This window comes from Falco biarmicus, chromosome 6 (genome assembly GCF_023638135.1).
Source record: "Falco biarmicus isolate bFalBia1 chromosome 6, bFalBia1.pri, whole genome shotgun sequence".
In the NCBI taxonomy this organism is placed as follows: Eukaryota; Metazoa; Chordata; class Aves; order Falconiformes; family Falconidae; genus Falco; species Falco biarmicus.
In genome coordinates this window covers 8,809,322-8,831,553 of record NC_079293.1, presented here as the reverse complement: position 1 = coordinate 8,831,553, position 22,232 = coordinate 8,809,322, and the positions used below count along the sequence as shown (strand labels likewise).

General features: G+C 42.1%; 1 protein-coding gene across 1 annotated transcript in view; it reads left to right on the top strand.

Annotated features, from left to right (window-relative positions):
• Positions 1–20,504: 20,504 nt before the first annotated feature.
• The window catches only part of TTK (TTK protein kinase), a 32,941-nt gene continuing 31,213 nt past the window's right edge, over positions 20,505–22,232 (top strand). The window contains exon 1 of the mRNA XM_056344820.1: positions 20,505–20,677. The gene's annotated coding sequence lies outside the window, so the exon portion shown is untranslated. The remainder of the gene's footprint in view (positions 20,678–22,232) is intronic.

The window sequence follows — 22,232 nt, the reverse complement described above, 5'->3', positions numbered from 1 at the left end:
GGCAATTATGAGAGAGCTGATGCACTGTAAATTCATACCCTACCTTAGCCTGCAGCAACTGGCTGATAGGTTCGTCTCTTCAGTTTACCTTCCCAGTACTAATATGAGACCCCCACATGGTTCCTTCTCAGAGGACATGTAAGATAAAGACCGGGGCAAAACCCGAAGTAACATTATTGGTTGCTCTGCCAGTCTTCTGGCCAGCTAGTGTAAAACATTGTGAGATTTTTAGACATGGGAACTTGATTCCAATGAAATGGTCAACATGGGGCACAATGGTTTGGTATGTGAGAAAATTCTGCTATGTCCGTCTAATGTTGGGTGACAATTCAGGAGATATTTTTAAGGTGCTTTGTGTCTTTTGTGAAGAAATGCAGTAAATCAGGCACTCAGCTGCCATGCACTTTAGAAAGACTGCAGGCACTTTTTTTGGACAAAACTGGACTCAGTATTTTGTAGAGCACTCACAGAGTAACATAAGCTATAAGGCATTGGATTTGTGTGACCACGAATGCTTGATTCTTTCAGTTTAACATGGAAAACAAAAATCTTCCTCCTTATCCACTTAGATTATGTCAGATTTGCACATTACAGCGAATGATTCACTATTCCTGCTCTGATAAGTTTTTAAAATTTAACTTCTGTTATCTGAAGTTATAATTTATTTTTGGAAAGAATAACATTGGTGAATAAGACAACTTTTATTTGTAATCTGTTTTTCTAAGGCATCTTGAACATATTAGTTTACATTTTCATATGAAAGAGTTGGTATGGAGGCATGAGACATGCCTGTTATTGGTTGGTGGCTGAGTAACTAGGAGTACCTGTAAACATGCAGGATGTAGGCTTTATCTCTCTTCTCTTTAAAGAAACGATAGAGATCATCTGCTGAAACCACTTTGAATATCTGCAGCATAGTTTTCCTTGTTATCACTCATTGATAGGTCAGATTAATTGCTAATTCAAATATACCTCAGTCATGCTCTCTGCACACTTTTCCTTTATGCTAGCTCAGTCCTTGATCTTTGCTGCTATGCTGCTACCATGTTCAACACTCAGGTCATCTTCAATGGGTTCAGTACTTTCTAAACATCCACTGGGATTTCAGGTATTAATAGCCTAAAGTTTCCAACATAATTCTTCAAACAATATTCAGCTTGAAGGGTTCCTGACAGGTTTCTCTATTTGGAAGGCAGTCCTTGCAGTACTTTCTTGGTTGTACAGGATCTTCCTTTTTTGACAACCAAGATATTTCATTTAGTCATAATTAAATCCCCTTTCTGCTACTGCAAACAGGCACAAGCTTTTAAAACCAGTTTTTGTGCAAAGCCTATATAAGTATACACTGGAGCACCCTTTGGCTACATCAGCATAAGGAACCTCTTCGCTGAGAATGAGGCTAAGTGCCAATGTCTTACCAAGTGATTTCTGTAGCTAATAATCAAGTGTTTATAAAATGGCCAGCATAGGTAGGGTCAAAATATCAGCAATTTTGCCCACCTGTGACTGTACTTCAGTTCTAAAGGATTTAATATCAGCAGTGTTAAGATAATTTTCTTGCTTAAGACAATGGTCTTAAGTTCCTCTAAGGTGTCATAATCTTTGAATTTCAACTTTCCCAGGGCTTAAGGTAATAAACTGGACAACTGGTATGGTCTCTCCCCTAGACAGCATCAGAAATGTGCACTGCCATGATGACTCCCCTTCCTTTATTCTTATATTTTTCTTCCTGGGGACAAGTCCTCTTGTGATGCACCCACAATAATATTTTTTTTAAAGTATGGAATAACTGGTTATTCTCATGTCTTTGCTTTTGAAGTTTTGTTTTGTCTTACCTCTGGGTACTTATTTCACGCACAGTTAACCTAAGTGTTACTGCAAGACTACAGCAAATTGATCAGCCCTTCCAATGAGCCTGGAGCTGCCTTGGCAGGTTTAGCCCTCTGTGTAGCATACCCCACTGTCTCCATGTGTTCACCTACAAGTGGGATGCACGCTAAGTACCACTATGTGGGCTGTAATCTGGCTTGCTCCGGTAATCACGCTGCTGATAATCGTGACATCAGCAGTAGCCAGGGCTATACAATGAATACAGAATACATCAGTTACTGGCCCAGACTGTGCTGCCATGTCTTGACTTGCTACATTGCCTCTGCTTACTGGATTAAAGTTAACTTGGTGCACGTCTATTTATCCTGCTCACACACCCAATGGACAGTAAGGCAGACAAATAATTCTAGTATCTTTTTATCAGTATCATGTCTGGACATTTGCTAATTGATAATTTCAGCTCTCATACCTTTGATTAAATCACTCTTGGTGGTTAGTTCCTTTGTGCCATTAATCTATGGGTTACTTTTTGGGTAACCTCCTTCCTTGAGAAACCTTGGGAGGACATGTTGCTGCAGTGAGTTAACACAAGTACAGTTTGCTACCCAAGCCATGGTTTCTTTCCTAATTTTCCACTGCTTTCTCACCCCATCAATTAGAGAAGTGTGCAGCTCAGCACACAAGATCTGATTCCCAAGGAGGTAACCTGATTTTTCATTATCAACCTCCTTGCAAACCTATTCTGTCAGGACAGGATAGAGGAACCGGCTCTGTACAAAATTGTGATCATCTCTTAAGTTACAGTCAGATTCTTGAGGAGCAAGCAATGCCTTCTATCAGACAGTAGTCTGTACCATACTATATCTTATTGGTATTCCTGAAAAAATGCTGTTTGAGTACCAGAAGCAACAGCGACAGCATGGAGAATCATGCAGGATAGAGCACGGCTTCTCAGCTTGACAGTTCTCAGCAGTGTATGGGAGCCCATGTTGCTCTCTGTGGCTGCCCTTGGACTGCTTTCAATAACCAGGTTAGCTCATTTAAGATGAGCTAAAATTAAGAGCTCTAACAAGGGTGTCCTGAGGTGGATCTTTTGGCTCTTGTGCTGCTATTTACAGCTGTGATAAAAATCAGTTACATATTTATTCCTAGTAATAAGATCTTAAAATGCACCTTGTGTTTGGCAGGCTCAGATCAATTTTTTTCTGCTAAATATCTCCTGAGGCTCCATTCTGGGCAATCTGCCTAGTAACAGCTTCCACTAGCTTTGCTTCATTGTGTCCTCTTGGATTGCATTTTCAGCTGGAAAAGTCAGTTCGTTTTGTGGGAAAATGCCATCCAGTATCATTATTTTAGCCCTTTTTAATAACTTAGTATTGAGGACCAGACTTTTCCCTTCAGCTTCAATTTTAATTTCCTTTGTGCTTTATGGAAACTATTCCAACCAATTTTGTGTCTATTCTAAAATTTCAGTTTACTTCTCTTTTGCTGAAGTTTAAAATTTATTTTTTAATTCCAGCACTTACAATAATCCCTGATATTTCAAATCTTACCATTCTTCACTGTTTATGTAGTCTCGTATTATGAAAACAAAAAGGCTTTTTATGGCCATTTACAGGGTGGCATCCCAAAAATAGCCAAAGAAACATTCAGTTCCATTAAATGCTTATTCTTCAGCTGACCAACGTTTTCTTTTTGTATTAAAAAGATGTAGGGAAATAAGTCTTACTTTTAAAATCTATCACACTTTCAAAACTTGTGGAGAAAATATTTATAAATTTTCTTGAAACATTAAAAATCAAACCAACTCAAGGGAACTAGTGACTATTTTGAAGAAAATATATTGAGAAAAATAATTTTACAGCAGAGAAAATGGAAGAAAACAGTTTCTACACTGCATTTTGTGGAAAGTGTTGATGGGATTATTTGGCTGTATCGGTAATTAAAAAACAATCTATGCAACTTCAGCTTAAGCAGTATCTACAAGCAGCTATTTTTCAGACACTGCAACAGTTTGTATCTCAGGATCTATCTTCATCTCTGGCAAGATCTGATTAATCCCTATTTCCTATATGATTAGAAATAACAGGGTTCCCTTTCTCAACAATCCTGAGGAATACTAATTACAATGAACCTCCAAAGAGTGCTCCAGACATTATCATCACGATGATGCAACACAAAGCTGACCTATCTGTATGGTACTAGAATCTGTTGCTTCTGCATGTGATTTTAATTATCAGTCCAATTGAATATTATAGTATTGTTACTTCTTGTACTTATTACACATTGTTCCTTCTTGTCTACCTTCACAAATAAAGTTAATTCCATTTTGTCCCCACGTCACTTACCGACTGCCTGAATTCTTTAATGTTTTCCTAAACTCTTTCCAACTTGTAAATACCTTTGTAATAAAGTAATAACTTTGTGATAATACCGTAATCAGGAGCTGCAGGCTGTCTTTTTGACTTTTATTTTTTTAATTTTGATGCAGTCCATCCAGTGCTGTTAAGAAAATGAAGATTGGAAAGTCTGAATCAGACCTTGCTGCTAAATCTGGCAGCAAAGGTATTAGAATTCATGTCCCTGCCATCCTGGCTGAAAGGACAGGCTTCTTTGTTAGCAGATCATTAATTTGTTGTATAGTTGTGGTTTGTGCACGTTCACAGTTCATCTACCACATGAAAATCTCCCGTTGAAATAAGCAGATGTACGCTTTATGTCATTTGAGTCTTTCACTAATGCTATCTGTGAGACAAATGCAAAACACTGCATGCTGTTAACATTTGTTAACTTTCAAGGTAAAAATTAATTTATCCATTTCCAAGGGTAGAAGATGATTTTGAGAGTAACTGGCCTGAATGTTTTCGTCGTACTGCTGAGAAAAGAGATGAACCAGTTTGAGAGACTCCCTTCATTGCTCTGCCTGATGTTATTTTCCCTGTAGCAGCTGCATCAAAAGGAATGGGTATTTGAGCTGTACCGTTTCAGCTGAACATCCCACTTTCACTGGCGTTAAAGAAGTACACCTCATTCTTCATCTGCATTATGGAAGTAGTGACCTCCAACAAAAGAGGGAGAAAACAGGTATGAGGTGAAAATCAAGATTCATGAGAACTCTGGCAGAGTCCTTAATTGCTTAACATGGCAATTGCTTTGTTGGGCAGTTATGACATACTTATTCCTTGTCTAACATCATGTCGTGCTTTAACCCTGGCCATCAACCAAGCACCACGCAGCCACTTGCTCACTCCCCCTCACCCAGAGGGATGGGGAGGAGAATCGGAAAGGAATGTAAAACTCGAGGGTTGAGATAAGAACAATTTAATAGGTAAAGCAAAAGCCACGCATGCAAGCAAAACAAAGCAAGGAATTCATTCACTGCTTCCCATGGGCAGGCAGGTGTTCGTCCATCCCCAGGACAGCAGGGCTCCATCACGCATAACAGTTACTTGGGAAGACAAACACCATGATGCCAAATGTCCCCGCCCTTCCTTCTTCCCCCAGTTTACAGACTCAGCATGACATCATATGGTATGGAATATCCCTTCCTTTGGCTAAGTCAGGTCACCTGTCCTGGCTGTGTCCCCTCCCAGATTCCCGTGCCCCTCCAGCCCTCCCTCTGGCAGGGCCTGAGAAGTTGAAAAGCCCTTGACTTAGTATAAACATGACCCTGCAACAGCCAAACCCATCCGTGTGCTGTCAGCATTGCAGTCACACCAAATCCACAACAAAGCGCTGCACCAGCTACTAAGAAGAAAATGAACTCTATCCCAGCTGAAACCAGGACACATCATCTAGACTTCCCTTGCAGCATTACTGATTGCCCAGTTAGCCATTCTTTTTGAATGCTTGTGGGTATTTTTTTTATAATTTTGATTTCTGTTCTGCTTCTATATTGTATTCTTCTAAGGTTGTTGTATGTTATTCACTTCCGTTTCAACTCCTCCCATTCACATATCAATTTCACTAATACTTTATTTACTTCCTTCTTAAGGTCATTAGTAAAAAGATGAGTCAGAAGTGCAGTCTCTGTGGCATAATAATACATTGTTTGGATGCATTGATAATTCAGAGGGTGGAGTATTAATCATTGGCTACTTAAATAAATTTTGAACCTTACTTCTGGTCATGATGGGCCACTTCATTCCAGTACAAATATATTACTATTTATGCAGTAATATTAAGTGTATTTGCATACTTATAGTATTTTCCACATGAGGAACTTCAATGATTACAAATCTACTATTATAATCACTTTTCATAGATAAGGAATTAAAAAAAGGGAAAGCCTTAGCTCAATGTCAGTAAGGTGGAGGAAGACTCATAAAGAAAACAAGTCTTTTCCCTATTAGCTTTTTGTCAGGTCAGTTTTTTTGAAGTTGTTGAAAAGGTATGCTGGGAAAAGAAGCAGCTGGCAAGTAAGAGGTGGCATAGAGGGGTTGTGCTTACTCCAGAGGGGCGGGGGCAATGTCCCAAATGTTGGATTTAGTGTCTGAAGGCCTGATGCTGTCTAGGCTTGTTGGACCTTGATTGTGCCTTCCTGGGTGTAGTCATCCTCAAATACTTTCCATCTCTCCAGGTCTACTTTTTTTCCCAGCAGATGATTTCTGGAAAATCAGCCCTTCTGTTGTTTGGTTGGGTTTTTTTCTTGCCCCCCCCCCCATTACTAAATATCACAGTTACATGGGCTTATAGAAGTTGCATATTAAACCAGTCTGGTAGGAACTGACTTCTTGGTTAAATATTTAGAAGTCACTTCATGTTCTTCTGGTTAAGAGTATTATTTAGATTACCCAAATCTACAACTTGCCATCACTTTTTCAGGTCCAAATTCACAATTATATGCGGTGTCTTTTCTTGCTTTCACTGGCTGTGGTAAAGGAGTCATCAAAGGAGGCTTTACAATTGCAATGGTCTCAACAGTTACACAGTCTGTGGAGCAGCTTGCCCAACATTTTATAGATATCCCAACCTTCTAAAGACCCCACACAGTCACACAGACTGGTGAATTAACAGAAAGAAACATCTATCCTATTTTCTCGGACAATAAACAAATGTGGTCCGGTGTTTATCTTTTTTTTTAGATACTGGAACAGGAAGTGTCTGAAACCACAGCTGTATATCATATTGCAGCAATAATGGTGATTGCTGTTTAGATGTCTGTTACACCTCTTTTGAAAGGTATATGTTAAAATGACTGATGCACATTATTGCGTTATGGCCACCTACTCTTTGAAATACTCTAATAATGGAGTGAACAATTGGTAACATGTTGTAATAACTTTAGGCTCTGGTCTGCTATTGCGAACAAATGCATTTTTCACCTGTGCACATTCTTAAATGTACTATTTTGAGCTGCCCAAGTAAAACTATTTTTACTCGGTTCTTTCTGATAGTCTAAGTATTTTCTCCAACACCTAACAACAGCAAAGTCTCAAGTCAGTCATTTATGAGGAAAGGTGTTAATAATAGATGTTGAGCAAACTCAAGTCTCAGATTTCTTAAACTGGAAGGCGTGCACAGATGATGTCCCTCGGCCCACACCTCTTATTTTCATTAAAAGGCAAATTGGAGTCTCTCAGGGATTTCTAAGGGAGAGGTGACAATAGATTCAAGTTTTTCTGGCCCAGCTTAAGCTAGTCACATAGAAACTACATGCAGTATAAGGTCTGTACAGAAGAACGCTATGTACAAACTAGCACATGTTGCTTCTCAGGCAGGTTTCAGAGGACTGTCCCCGTACAATTGCATCTTTTCTGAACTGGACCCCGCCCATGTCCAACTGGACCAGAACTCTGGCGGAAAAGATTGTAACTTGTAGCTATCTGACTAATTGCCCTTAACTGACCACTTCTGCCAAAGCTCTAACCACAGAGGTAGTGGTGAGTACTATCTACAGTTTTACAGGTCAAAACTCAGATTCTAAATTTCACTAAGCAGCTGATTAGCAGCCAGTGTAACAAGTTTGACAGGTTTTATTGCAGTTAGTATATATTACCTGAAATTTTTAGAAATATGAAAGAATGCACTTATATAAAACATACTGCAGTAAACATGGCAACTACCATGCTTAGCTGCGGTAAAATGGACACTCAAAAGGAAATTTCCAACAAATATGTATTAAAAGTATGTTTTCTTCTGTTCTTTTTACATGGACATCCGACAGAACCTATGGATCCAGCATGACCCAAAGCTGTGAACCTGCACAACAGACTGTTCACACGATTTCTCAACTCTGTTCTTTTCTAGTTATTTCCAGCCCACATAAATCTGTAACTCAGTTTGGCCATATATGAAGCAAGCAGCTCAACAGCACCAGCTGGATCTGATTAAATCAGTACGTACAGCTGGGTATTATCCTCCTACTGAAGGCACCACAATTCTCATACCATCATGGATTTCCTGTGAGGCCTCATACATACATTGTGCTGGCCAGATGACAGAACAAAACACAGGAGAACTCCAGTTGAAAAGTCATCCGTGGCACATTACTAATTATCCAGTATGCAGGTGAGCAATCACCTACTGTTTGTTGTACTCGGTGCCAGCCTGTAGAGGCTGACACCATAATAGGTCTACAATTACCATCATTTGAAGTGGGTATACATAATAATATACTTTTCCTCAAAGATTAGTGCAGCCATTGAGTGCCAAAGAGATCCTCAAATGAGAAAGTTCTTAATGTGCTGGAATTGTTATTGGGATCTCTGGGACTGTGTAAATTAAGGTACACCACTCACTTTTCCATGCCTTAGTTTTCCAATATAAGATGTGAATAATACTTCTCAGCCTTACATAGGTGCCGAAAACCAAATTCTCAGATATTTTCAAGGTATTCTGATGAGATGGCAATGCACAGAAAAGCATCTGAAAATGAAAAGGCATTGACAGGATGAAAATGGATGCTTGGACTGATTAGCAATTCATCATTGAGATATACAGGCTGCCTTGTTACTTCCAAGGGGAGTAAATTAAAATCTGGAAAGCGGGTGATCAGCTTAATTAAAGCCATTCAGTTTTTAACCGCAAAATACAGACTGTACAGTGAAAAAGAAGCTAGTAACAAATTAGGTTAGGAGACAGAGCAGGGGACTGGATGAGAAGAAATGGTATTGCTTGTGGAAGAAGCTGTTTAGAAAGAATTTACTTTACCTTACTTAATTGAGTGCAAGTTACACACTTATGCCAAAATAGCTGCAGACATTCCCTCGATAGTCAGCTGAGAGGAAGAAAGACAACTCCAGAGTCCCTCACCTCATCTGCGGTTTGAAAGGATGCAGGGTTAGACAATCTCCCCTGTGCTGGCTGCAAAGGGACATGAATCACTTGCTTTGTCTGGCTACCTACTGTTCAGATAGGGAAGAGGAGGTAAACTTAACCCTAGCCTCCTGTTTTGATTTTTTTCAGTAGTAGCCAAAAGCTTAACGCTAGCAGTTATCTCAAATTGTAATAATGAACAATCAGACATTGCACCACCACATGAGTTAAGATGTGACCTTATTCTAGAAGAAGTATAATCAACTCTATCTTTTTGGTTCTTGGAGAAGCAAGGAGGGGAGTCAGCAGAACTGCTGCCTTGGGCTTCCAGAGGGCAGACTTTGGCCTGTTTAGGAGCCTGGTTGACAGAGCCCCTTGGGAGGCAGCCCTGAAGGGCAGAGGGGTCCAGGAAGGCTGGGCATCCTTCAAGAAGGAAAGCTGAAAGGTGCAGGAGCACAATGTCCCCATGTGCTGAAAGATGAGCCAGCAGGGAAGAAGATCAGCCTGGCTGAACAGAGAGCTTTGTCTGGAACTCAGGGGAAAAAAAAAGGAGTTTATAACCGGGAGAAGGGGCAGCAACTCAGGAGGAGCACAAGGATGTTGTGAAATTATGCAGGGAGAAAATTAGAAGGGCCCAGCCCAATCCCAGCTAGAACTTAACCTGGCCACTTGTAAAAGACAATAAAAAATGGTTCTATAAATACAGAAGCAACAAAAGGAGGGCTAAGGAGAATCTCCATCCTTTATCGGATGCAGGGGGAAACAAAGCGCCAAAGGAGGAGGAAAGGCTGAGGTTCTTAATGCCTTCTTTGCCTCAGTCTTTAATAGTAAGACCAGTTGTTCTCGGGGTACCCAGCTCCCTGCGCTGGAAGACAGGGATGGGGAGCAGAACGAAGCCCCCGTAACCCAAGGGGAAATGGTCAGTGACCTGCTGCTCCACTCGGACACACACAAGTCTATAGGGCCAGGTGGGATCCACCCAAGGGCACTGAGGGAGCTGGCAGAAGTGCTCACTGAGACACCTTCAATCATTGACCAGCAGCCCTGACAAAACAGGGAGGTTCCAGTTGTCTGGAAGTCAGCTAGTGTGACACCCATCTACAAAAAGGGCCAGAAGGAGGATCCAGGGACCTACAGCCCTGTCAGCCTGACCTTGGTGCCAGGTAAGGTTATGGAGCAGAACATCTTGAGTGCCATCACACAGCACATGCAGAACGTCCAGGGGATCAGGCCCAGCCAGCAGGGGTTTATGAAAGGCAGGTCCTGCCTCCCTGACCTGGCCCAATTTCCTTTTATGACAAGGTGACCTGCTTAGTGGATGAGGGAAAGGCTGTGTGCGTTCTCTACTTAGATGTTAGTAAAGGCTTTGAGACCATTTCCCACAGCATTCTGGAGAAACTGGCTGCTCAGGGCTTGGATGGGTGTAGTGTTTGCTGGGTAAAAGTCTGGCTGGATGGCCGAGCCCAAAGAGTGGTGGTGAACGGAGTTACCTCCAGCTGGCGGCTGGTCACAAGCGGTGTTCCTCAGGGCTCAGCACTGGGGCCAGCTCTGTTCAATGTCCTTATCGATGGTCTGGACGAGGGGATCGAGTGCACCCTCAGTGAGTTTGCAGATGACACCAAGTTGGGGGGGAATGTTGATCTGCTTGAGGGCAGGAAGGCTCTGCAGGGGGGTCTGGACAGGCTGGATCAATGGGCCAAGGCCAATTGTATGAGCTGAGCCTTCAACAAGGCTCAGTGCTGGGTCCTGCAGTTGGGTCACCACAACCCCACACAGCGCTACAGGCTTGCGGAAGAGCGGCTGGAAAGCTGCCTGGTGGGAAAGGACCTGGGGGTGCTGGTCAACAGCCGGCTGAACATGAGCCATCAGTGTGCCCAGGTGGCCAGGAGGGCAACAGCATCCTGGCTTGTATCAGCAACAGTGTGGCCAGCAGGACCAGGGCAGTGACTGTCCCCCTGTACTGGGCACTGGTGAGGCCGCCCCTCGAACCCTGGGTTCAGGTTTGGGCCCCTCACTGCCAGACAGACATTGAGGTGCTGGAGTGTGTCCAGAGAAGGGCAACGGAGCTGGGGAAGGGTCTGGAGCACAAGTCTTATGAGGGATCTGGGGTTGTTAAGTCTGGAGAAAAGGAGGCTTGGGGAGACATTATTCTTCTCTACAGCTACTTGAAAGGAGGTCGTAGGCAGGTGGGTGTTGGCCTTTTCTCCTAAGTAACAAGTGATAGGACAAGAGGAAATGGCTTCAAGTTCACCAAGGAGGTTTAGATTGGATATTAGGAAAAATTTATTCTCCAGAAGGTTTGTCAAGCATTGGAACAGGCTGCCCAGGGAGGTGGTTGAGTCACCATCCCTGGAGGTATTTAAAAGATGTGTAGATGTGGTGCTTAGGGACATGGTTTAATGGTAGACTTGGCAGTTTTAGGTTAACAGTTGGACTCTATGATCTTGAAGGTGTTTTCCAACATAAAACAATTCTATGATTCTGCGACATTCTCAATATATTTCTTGTGGAACTGCTGGCTGGTTTTCTGCCGAATAGTAGAGGTTTATATCCAGATTAAGCAACTCTTGTTTGATAGTTTTTAAATAGTATTTGAGACCAATATTCCTTAAAGAGAAAAGCAGAAAGAGAAGAACAAAGAAATAAGAACAGAAAATGGGAGAACAAAAACCATAGATTTGTATGATGGGTCAGAAGAGTCATCAGAATTTTTTTCTCTAATACCCCAGGAAGAAGATGTTGCGAAGAAATAAATCTGACTGAAATGATCTTTTTAAGATGAAACTCATACTTTCCAAGTGATAAAGAATCACAGAATAGTCAGGGTGGGAAGGGACCTCTGGAGATCATCTAGTACAACCGCCTGCTAAAGCAGGTTCTCCTAGAGCAGGCTGTGTAGAGTCGCGTCCGGGAAGGTTTTGAATGTCTCCAGAGAAGGAGACCCCACAGCCTCTCTGGGCAGCCTCTTCCAGTGCTCTGTGTTCTTGTTTCAGCTGGGAAAGAGTTCATTTTCTTCTTAGTAGCTAGTGCAGCGCTGTATTGTGGATTTGGTGTGACTGCAATGCTGACAGCACACGGATGGGTTTGGCTGTTGCAGGGTCATGTTTACACTAAGTCAAGGGCTTTTAGTTTCTCAGGCCCTGCCAGAGGGAGGGCTGGAGGGGCACGGTAAATCTGGAGGGGACACAGCCATGATAGATTATCTGATGTAGCCAAAGGGATATTCCATACCATATGATGTCATGCTGAGTCTATAAATTGGGGCAAGAAGAAGGAAGGGCGGGGACATTTGGCATTATGGTGTTTGTCTTCCCAAGTAACTGTTATGTGTGATGGTGTCCTGTTTTCTTGGGGATGGCTGAACACCTGCCTGCTGATGGGAAGCAGTGAATGAAATCCTTGTTTTGCTTTGCTTGTTTGTGTGGCTTTTACTTTACCTATCAAATTGTCTTTACCTCAACCCATGAGTTTTCTCGCTTTTACTTTTCTGATCCTTTCCCCCATCCCACTGTGGGGGGAGTGGGTGAATGGCTGTGTGGTGCTTAGTCACTGGCTGGGGTTAAATCACAACCTGTCACCCTCAAAGTTAAGAAGTTTTTCTTCATATTCAGATGGAACTTCTCGTGTTGCAGTTTGTGCCCGTTGCCCCTTGTCCTGTCACTGGGCACCACTGCAAGGAGCCTGGCCCCATCCTCTTGACTCTTTCCCTTAAGGTATTGTGGACATTGACCAGATCCCCTCCCAGACTTCTCCTCTCCAGGCTACACAGCCCCAGCTCTCTCAGCCTTTGCTCACAAGGGAGATGCTCCAGTCCCCTCACCATCTTCATAGCCCCCGCTGGGCCCTCTCCAGCAGTTCCCTGTCTCCCTTGAACTGGGGAGCCCAGAACTGGACACAGCACCCCAGGTGTGGCCTCACCAGGGCAAGCAGAGGAGGGGGGCAGGGAATAACCACCCTTGACCTGCTGGGCACACCGCTCCTAATCCCCCCCAGGATGATCCCATTGCCCTTCTTGGCCACCAGGATACACAGCTGGCTCATGGGCAGCTTGCTGTCCCCCAGGCCCTTCTCCGCAGAGCTGCCTTCCAGCAGGTCACCCCTGGCCTGTGCTGGTGCATGGGGTTGTCCCTCCCCAGGTGCAGGACCTTACACTTGCCTTTGTTGAGCTTCATTAGGTTCCTCTCCTCCCAGCTCTCCAGCCTGTTCAGGTCAAATGCTGATCAATTCTTGAACACCAAGGATGTCTTGTGGATTCACAGAGTTTAAGGTGGTACGGACCACTGGAATATCCCGCTTGATCTCTTAGCACAGTTTAGAAATTTTCATGTAGTAGCTCTACTAATGATCACAATAAGTTATGCTAAACATAACATACTGTACTACAAGCTTTATCTTTAACTGAAGAGCAAGAAAATGTATGCATTTCTTTCCAGAGCTTTTCCCATTTCTCAGCTCTTTTTCGCTGAAATGGGAAAACCTGTCTCTAATTCCTTCTTCTGCATTGGTCCCAGTTTTGATAAAAGCATATTCAAATCTGGTATGGCTGGCACCATTGCTGAAGTGATCTCTGAAGTGGCACCATTGCTGAAGTGACATGGTGGTGCCATTCGTGACATTACATAGGTGCTCTTGGTGTTGGCATGAATGTACCCCACAAAAGATGCCCTTTTCAAAATATTCCACTTCAAATACCTTGAAGTCTGGCTGTTCCCCATATAACTCTCCCATAACCACATGTGAGATCCAGCAGATTTTCACAGTGCGCTCCATAGCTTTCATCAGCTTGTTGTAATGTTACAGTCACAATTTCTCATCACGTCGTCTAGATTTCCATGCCCCTTCAGTCAGTTGAACTTCAGGTCAGGACCTAGTCAAGAACCTAAAAATTTGCCTGCAGCCTTAACATCATCTTTGTAGCAAGTTTATCGGTAGCCATTTTATATCACCAATAGAATACTCAAAATATGTCTGAGATATCCTTCTGAAATGAACAGCTTGAACACTTCTTGGTGACACTTCCTTTTCGGGATCTGTTGATTAGGCAGTTTCTAAATCAGTGCTTTGTGTGTGTGTGTATCTGTGCATTTTACAGACTTTCAGCAAAAAATGGTATCAGACAGCACAAAGAAGCCCAGGTACAATGGCTATCATTATTTTAGTGATCAAATGTGTCCATTAATATGGAAAGAAAGTTTATTTTCTAAGTCCAGTCACAAAGCATGCATCGGATCTGTGAATGAAGAAACACCATGGGACAAGATCCACTGACATACATAACTATTGTTCTCTATTTCTTTTCATTAAAAACAAACAAAAAAATTACACATTATTCTCAAAAGCAGGCAGTAATGACAAACAAGCAGTATGTCACGGAAACAACACCAATGAAAAGTGGGAATACTAGACATCTGGTGATTATTCTTGCTGATGAAAATCTTAATAGTTTGTTAATTATCTACTTATTTTCAGAACAACTTCACAGTTGCTGAGGTGACTGCCATCTAGAATGTTTGTTTGTTTATTCTCGTAGACATCCGTAGGTTGTTGCAGTTCATCAGCAGTCAGGAACAGTACAGATAAGCTCAGTGAAGTGTCCATGAAATACCCTGCAGAGCCTTCTCCAAATCAGCTATACTGAATGCCTGTCATTAGTTGTAACCAACAAGCTACTACCTCTTTTCTTTTAGATCAATGCTTTGTATCAGAGAAATTAAATCCCAAATACCAAGTCAAGAGGCTGGGTTACTGGCTGTCAAAATTTCAACTAGAAGAGGAAGAATATATACTTTTGCAGAAAACACCATAATGTGGTATAAAGATTTTATCAACATTTGAAAGACCCTTCATGACTCACCTGTACCTTTGCTACATTAAGATTTGCAGTACCATCATTCGAACTGATACAAAATCTTACCATATCATGAGGTGCTTAAAACAATGAAACAGGATTTTCACATGGTTAACTCATTACAAAAGATGGATCTCTCTCCTTTTGTTTATTATCCAATCTAGTCCTTCTTTTTGTGATACACACATTACTTCCATTATTCAAACTGAAATCACCTTTTGGTGGAGACTTCAACTGATCTACTTAAAATTCCCTACACATCTATGACTCTATAATGAATAAAGTATCCAGCATAAACATTTATAAGCAAACAAATCACGGTTCTACCAACAATCCAAACACCACATGTATTTTATATTTTGTTGAAGAATATTAAATGGGCTCCCCTTTATTTTTTCTATCAGCATTACAGCCTTTTTTTTTTTTTTGGACCCTCTTCTCTCTCCGATGTTTTTTTCAGAGGTTTACCCTGCCTTTTTTCTCCCAATTTTGGTTTTGCCAGATTCTATATGGCATCCAGATTTCTTATCATAGCTACAGAAGTTAAAGGAAAACTCCTTACAGCATTATTTATTTACTCAGTAGAACGATACAACTTTCTTTTCCTTTGACTGCATCAAAACTCCTGCTAATAAAATAATCTATGACTACATCCCTCAAGTGAAGATAGATGCAGAGCAGATTCATGCAACGCGTTTCATTAGATTTGGATTCTGGTCAAACACGAGAGCTCCAACACAACAAAACCATCAAACCCACCAAAAATGTATATATGCAAGGAGGAGTAAGGCAACGTAAGAAAAAAAAAATCATTTCACTTATTTTTAGCTGAAAGCTGAGTTGCTCTATGCTTTGTAGAGAAACACAGGCACCTCCATGGGATCATCCATTACATTCTAAAACAGGTGTTTGGACTGAATTTCTCTCATGAAATGCCTCTTTTCCTTGACTGTTGAGTAAGCTTATATCACTAGATTAGGTAACATACTTAAATACTTGATAAATAAAGACGAGTAAGATAAATTTCAATGAAAGACCAGTGTAGGTATTACATCATTAATACATCATATGTAGTGTTTATGGAAAGCTAATGATGAATATTATCAAATTAATAAGGGATATATACATCTCTCTTTTTTTTGTAGCATGTTAACAATCTTGAAAATACTGTAAGTATCAGAAGAACCGTACCGCTATAACAAACACAGTTATTAATGTGTAAAGCCAGAATGTAAACTGAGAGGCTGAACTGTTCTACTTAGTGCATTTGCATTATTATAATGCAACTTCCAAGGGAGAAGCTCAGAGAAAGAGCAGCTTTTAGCGGCCTTAGGCACAGATGTGGGACCGGCTTACGAAGAATCCGAGAAAAAGGTAAAGGAAAGACATAATCTTAAGAAGCTGGTGAGGACGCATAGCCCTGCTATTCTCTTACAGCTAAATGAGCTTTCAAAATATAACCGGTTATCGCTTAAAGAAGAAAAGACTTTCAGAAATATTTTAAGTAAGTTCGCATTATCTCGTTTCTGAGCTCTGCACTTTGTAATCAAGAACCGGACCTGGGCAGCTCAGATTTCCCTTTTTCCTCTCTGGCAATCGGGAATAACGACGGGAGCCACGCCAGCGCCCCGGGCGGCGGGGAACCCCACGCTGCTTGGGCCGTCCCTGACCAGCGCTTAGGCGGGAGCTTCCCCTCCCCGGTCCGCAAACACCTCCGGGGAAAAGAAGGCTGCGGAAAAGCCCGCCCCCGCCGCCGCCGCCGCCGCCGAGGGAAGCGCTGCCCACGCTCCTGCCCAGCCGCACAGCGAGGTACTGTCCCCGCCCCGCAGAAGAGCGCTGCGGCCGGCTCCCGAGGGGGACACCGGGCCGGGCGGAACGCCTCAGCCGCTGGGGCGGGTAACGGCCGCGCCGCCCGCCCTCCGCAGCGCGCCTGCGCACGGGGCTCCCCCACCGCTCCGGGGCAGCGGGACGCGGCGGGAGCCTCGGGGCAACCCACGAGGTGCTGCAGGGAGGGAGGCCGCTGCGGCTGCTGTGAGTAGCGCTACTGCCACAGCTCTCCTCCAATAGCCAGGCGGGCTCCGCTGTTTTCCCTCCTCTGACCAATCAGCGCTCGCTTCCTTCCCCGCGCCGTGAGCCGTTCTGACCAATGGGGGGCGGGCTCTTTAGGGTCCGGTACTATTCAAACTGGGCGCGGCGCGCGCGCTCGGTCGGCCGGAGCCGCGTCCTGGCCCTGAGGCGGCGGCGGGTGAGTGAGTGCGGCGGGTCCGGGCCAGGTCCAGGTAATTGCGGCCGGGCCGAGTGCGGTGGCGCGCCCGCGCCTAGCGTTGGAGCTGCCGAGCGGCGGTGGCGGCGGAGGCCGCGCGGCCCGGGCCGCCTGTGGCGGAGGGGCTCCCCCGGCCCGCCGGGAACGGGAGGCCGGTGCCCCGGCGCTGCGCGGTGGCCTGGGGCGGGGCGCTCGGTGGAGAACGGGGCCTGCGGCTCAGCTGCGCGGCTGCCCCTTCGGGTAGGGAGACCTGGTGTCTCTCCTTATCACCCTCACCGCCTTTTCTTGATTTTGTCTCTTCACGATTTCTTTGTTTACCTGAATTTTACGAGCTGTTTCGGGAGTGGTGTTTGGTGGTTTTTGTTTTTATTTTTATTTTTTCCCCTCCTAATTTAAATTTGGTAAATTCTAAATCTAAACGAAAAAAGTTCTGGATAGTACAGCTGGTTGCAGACTTGGCAACACACAGGAAGATGTAGTTGGGTGAGGGTATCATTCAATACGTTGTGTAAGTTGTCTTTAAATAGGCTGAGGAGTAGCGCTTTATAGAAATACATGCAAAGCAGAGCAGTGCTTGATACGAATTCACGCAAATAGTTTTGGACCCTGGAAGATGCTTGTGGGCAAGGAGAGGGGAAAGGAGAGAGGATGGTTTTGGAATGTGTACCCATTCAGCTCTGGCTAGTGCAAGTGATAAAGCAATAGCTATTCCAGAAATGATGCCCTAAGTTAAAACTAGTCTCAGTTATGTCTCTTGTTACTGCTTGGCTATAACCTTAAGCCTTCAGGACTTAAAATTGTGTCTTAGTGATTTTGTGTGCTGCTCAGTTCTCTGCTGCCTCTGGGTAAACCTTCCCTATAGCTTCAGGTTTGTTTGTGCTGCAGTAGCTCACCTGCTTCTCTGCTGTCCAGCTTCATTCTGATTACCTCTATTTTATATTTTTGAACCTTACCCTTTCTTTGTAGTATCTTTTTTTAATTTTTGCTATTTATTTTCATAGTCATGTTGCTATTTTTTATTACGATTCTTTTATTTTTATGTTGTGTGGTTTTGTTTTCCTTTGCAAAAATCCTGGTTTAGGCTTTCAGACTTGTAAACAAAACCAAGAAAATATTATGCATGTGTATAGTTTTTCTTAAAGCTTGGGTAGAGGCTGCAAAAACCTTCAAAAACCGTGTTTTTATGTATTTTGGGAAGTAGTGGCTGGATAAAAAGAGAGACTTACTAGTGGCCACAGTAAGGAACAGGCTGGAAGTTATCAAGTCTGTCTAGTTAGAAAACTAATAATCTTGTAACCCAGTCTTCTAGTCAGTGTCATACGGTGTATGAAGGAAGCAAAGTTGGAGAGGATTTGGAGGGCTTTGCCACAAAGTCTCGATTCAGACTTTGACTGCTTATGGAAAAGTTTAGCTTGACTCTTTCTAGTAGCCATTTTTAAAATGTCTGAGTAAGCAAAAGTCACAGGATTTCTTTCGTATTCCTACCATTACAATTTGCTCTTTAGGCTTTAACCTAAAAGCTTGTATCTTTTAACAAGGAGGTCTTCTGCTTTTGTGACTTCCCCTGTGTTTTAAAGAAACTCCTCGGCATGAAAATTGGCATCTATTCTTTCAAAGCAGTAATAAAAACTGCTGTAGTATTTATAGAATAGTATTTGATAACTGGTGAATGACCAGCAATGCCATGTGTTTCTGAAGATGGTTGTGTGTTGCATCTTTCCATTCTTACTTGTCTTGAATGTGGGTGGCAAGATCCTGAGGGCAGGAAGTTTGAAACACTTAAATGCCCACGTAGTAGAACCTAATGTTCAGGAAGGGTGTTTAGTAGTACTGTAGTGTGTTCAAGTTGATTTAACTGCTCTTGGAGCTGGTTCTACTTCCTGTAACTGACAGCATTTTCTATACTACATGCAAACCTGTGCACTTTTGCTTAAATAGTGAGCACTGCAAAAGAATTAACTGAATATATGAACAGAATGATGCAAATACTGTAGAAGGTGGCTAAGGTTAGTTTTTCCCTCTTGCGTGTGATCCTTATGCATAGGAAGGGAAAATGTCAGAACATATGCGCGGGTAAAGCTTCTGATTTAGAGAGAGAGGTGGCATTTTACCTCCTCTACACAGAGTAGAGGACTTCATTCAGCATGTAGTTTGTTAACATTAGTAGATGCTTGGAACAGGCAAACAAATATTTAAGGATAATAGTATAACCACAGTGGTGTGGAGATATAAGGAAAATACAGGTAAATAGGATAACATTAATTTCTTTTACTAAGCTGATCAAGTCGCTGGGAGGAAAAAAGCCAGGCAAGCTCTTGGGCACTTGCTAAAAATTTTTGCTGCCCTCTACACCTGCTTGGATAGACAGATGCAAAATGTCAGTAGATTCCAGAGGTAGGAAGTGTACCTTTTTGTTCAATAATTAAAAAGTATTTTCATGTTTTTCTCAAAGTTTGCATTTGAGGAAAAACTATCTGGCTCTATTCAGAATTTGAGCCAATAGTGTAAGACAGCAAATCCACTATTTCAAGACTGGATGCTATTGTTTCTCTTTATTATTAATGCTCTTGGGTGTATTACATGTGAAATCCTATGGCTAGCCTGTACTGCCACTTTATCCATTTACAACATAGACAGCTTTCTAGTCTCTGTCCCTTGGCGCTCTATTTAGTGGATCTGTATGAGGGGTTGAAGTTAAACTACTATGCTTTTTTTAGAGGTAGTTCTGTCTGATGTCTGCATACATGTTTTCCCTGTTGTTGGTTCCCTGTCCCTAACTTCCTTTCCTGTATGGATTTCTAAATCTCAGATGTGCTGCCATGTAGCTTTGCAGTTAAAAGCTGAGTTCCTGTTGAGCGCATATATAATGGCATGTTGCTCTTCTAGCTCTTTGCTGTCTTGTCAGTTTGAACTTCTCTCTTTGAAGTGCATTCATGGCAAATGCTTTCTTTAAAAGTAATCATACAGCAGATTAAGCCAAAATGAGACTGAATACTTGCTTGTGGTTGTACTTTGGCATGAGTAGAAAGATTAGTTGCAAATCATGACAATAAAGTGAGTATGCCCTTAGTGCATTTTTTTATCTGTAAATGTCGTAATAAGCTGACACACTTGGAAGTGCTTGCCCTCAGTCCAAAAGTAGTCTGAGCATTTTTGTTCTGGTTTTGTTCCTAACTAGACAGTTTTATTGATTTAATGATAACTGTATTTCTGGGGTGTCATGGAGATTAGTCAAGCTTACAAGGGTATACTGATAGTAATTTACTTTTCAATGTGTAACCATTCTGTTTTTGATACACAGGAACTTCTTCAGGATGGAGAGCTATGTTTCTTGCCTTTGTTGGATTCTTGGGATCATCTGAGATAGCCTGACCCTCCATCCATCTTGCCTTGTAAAAAAGATATATCCATTCTTCCAGGGAGTTTTTCTCCATATAGTACGCGTCAAACCTTGAACAGTTAAGCAGCACACCAGAAATGTAAGCTGGATGCATATTGATGAGAGTTAAGATGAAATTTATGCAGAAAATTACTTTTTTCTTAGTACATTTGGCAAGCCATCACTACAGAAAGGATAACAAACCTTTTACATTGGTGATGAAAATATAAATATTGTGTTTAAAATGACAAAATCCATCTGGGAATTGTTAGCAGTTACGGTTGTAATAAGGGATCATGGTATTACTGAACATAAGGTAAACTTTTGATCTCCTTGGTGCTTCAGGTTCTGGAGAAGCTGACTTCATCTGTACTTTGAGGGGATGGGTACAGCTCAAGGACAGATCTTTAAGGATATTCACACCCATAAAGAGCAGATTTGGAGTATCTGAGTTCCTGTAGCCCCTTTTGCTATATTTAGAAAAGGCAAAACTGCAACGTGTACCAACATCTTCCTTACAAAGAGACAAATGTGTGTTTTCCTATAAAGTAAATGCGTATCATTGCTAAACTGGCATGTGAACAGTCTTTGCTACAGTAATCGCCTATGTAACTTTTAGCAACATGATCCCCAAAAGATGGAGCAGTTTACAGAGCCAGTTTCAGGATAGCCTGAATAATAAGCCTGAAAAATAAAATAAAAAATTAGATAAAATAATTGAATGAATTTGCAAAGTGTTGGTCAAATGTAGGCATACAGAGAGGGGTTTGTGTAGCATGCCTCTGAGTAAAAAAACCTGTTCTCTTTTATTAGTAAGCTGCCACCCATGTCAGGCTGTTGTATCCTTTGAAAAAGTGATATGGCTTGTTCTTTGGAAATGTGCATAAAAGTTTGCCTTTCCTGAACACAGACATTATAGAATATATATACATATATGTTAATTATACATAGTTTTGTCTTAATGTTCCTAATATTTTCTTTTGTAAGCCTCAAATTACTCCAGTTATGTGGACATAATTCTTAGTAGTTGATGGAGTACACAGATTTGCTTTAGGGTTCTCCCAACCTGCACATACTTAGTGAAGCTGTGCAGATGTCTTTGGTGTTTCATTTGTGTACTTATCTTCTGATTAGTGTCTTCTGTCTAGCCTGCCCTTCCACCATCAGTTTGTAGTTTCAGTGTTGGGATTGTATTCCTTAATAAAGCAGACGTTCTAGCCAGGAATTAATACAAAAATTGAGTATTATTTATTACAAGTGACGTAATGTAGTAATTTTGTTATGCCTACTGGTTCACCTGTTTTCAGTGGTTTGTCTTTGTGTAATTGCTTAGAATGAATCCTTTTGGATAGGCATCTAGGTGGTAAAATTTTGCAACAGTGGAAGTTAATGAGAACTACGACAAGTAACTATTTCAGAATGTTTGATTTAGAATCTCAGTGGTATAAATAAGTGCACTGCATTTCGTTGAAGTGCTTCAGAGAATGTTAATGGTAAAAATTGAGGCATAGCAAGAACGGACTGGTATTTTTCAGACCACATCTCACTGTCCAATTAAACATGTGTTATGTTAAATAAAAATGCCATGCTGTTAAAGAGGAAGTAGGGCTAAAAGATGGGTTGTAAGTATCTCTTAAGTCCTGATTTCAAGTTAT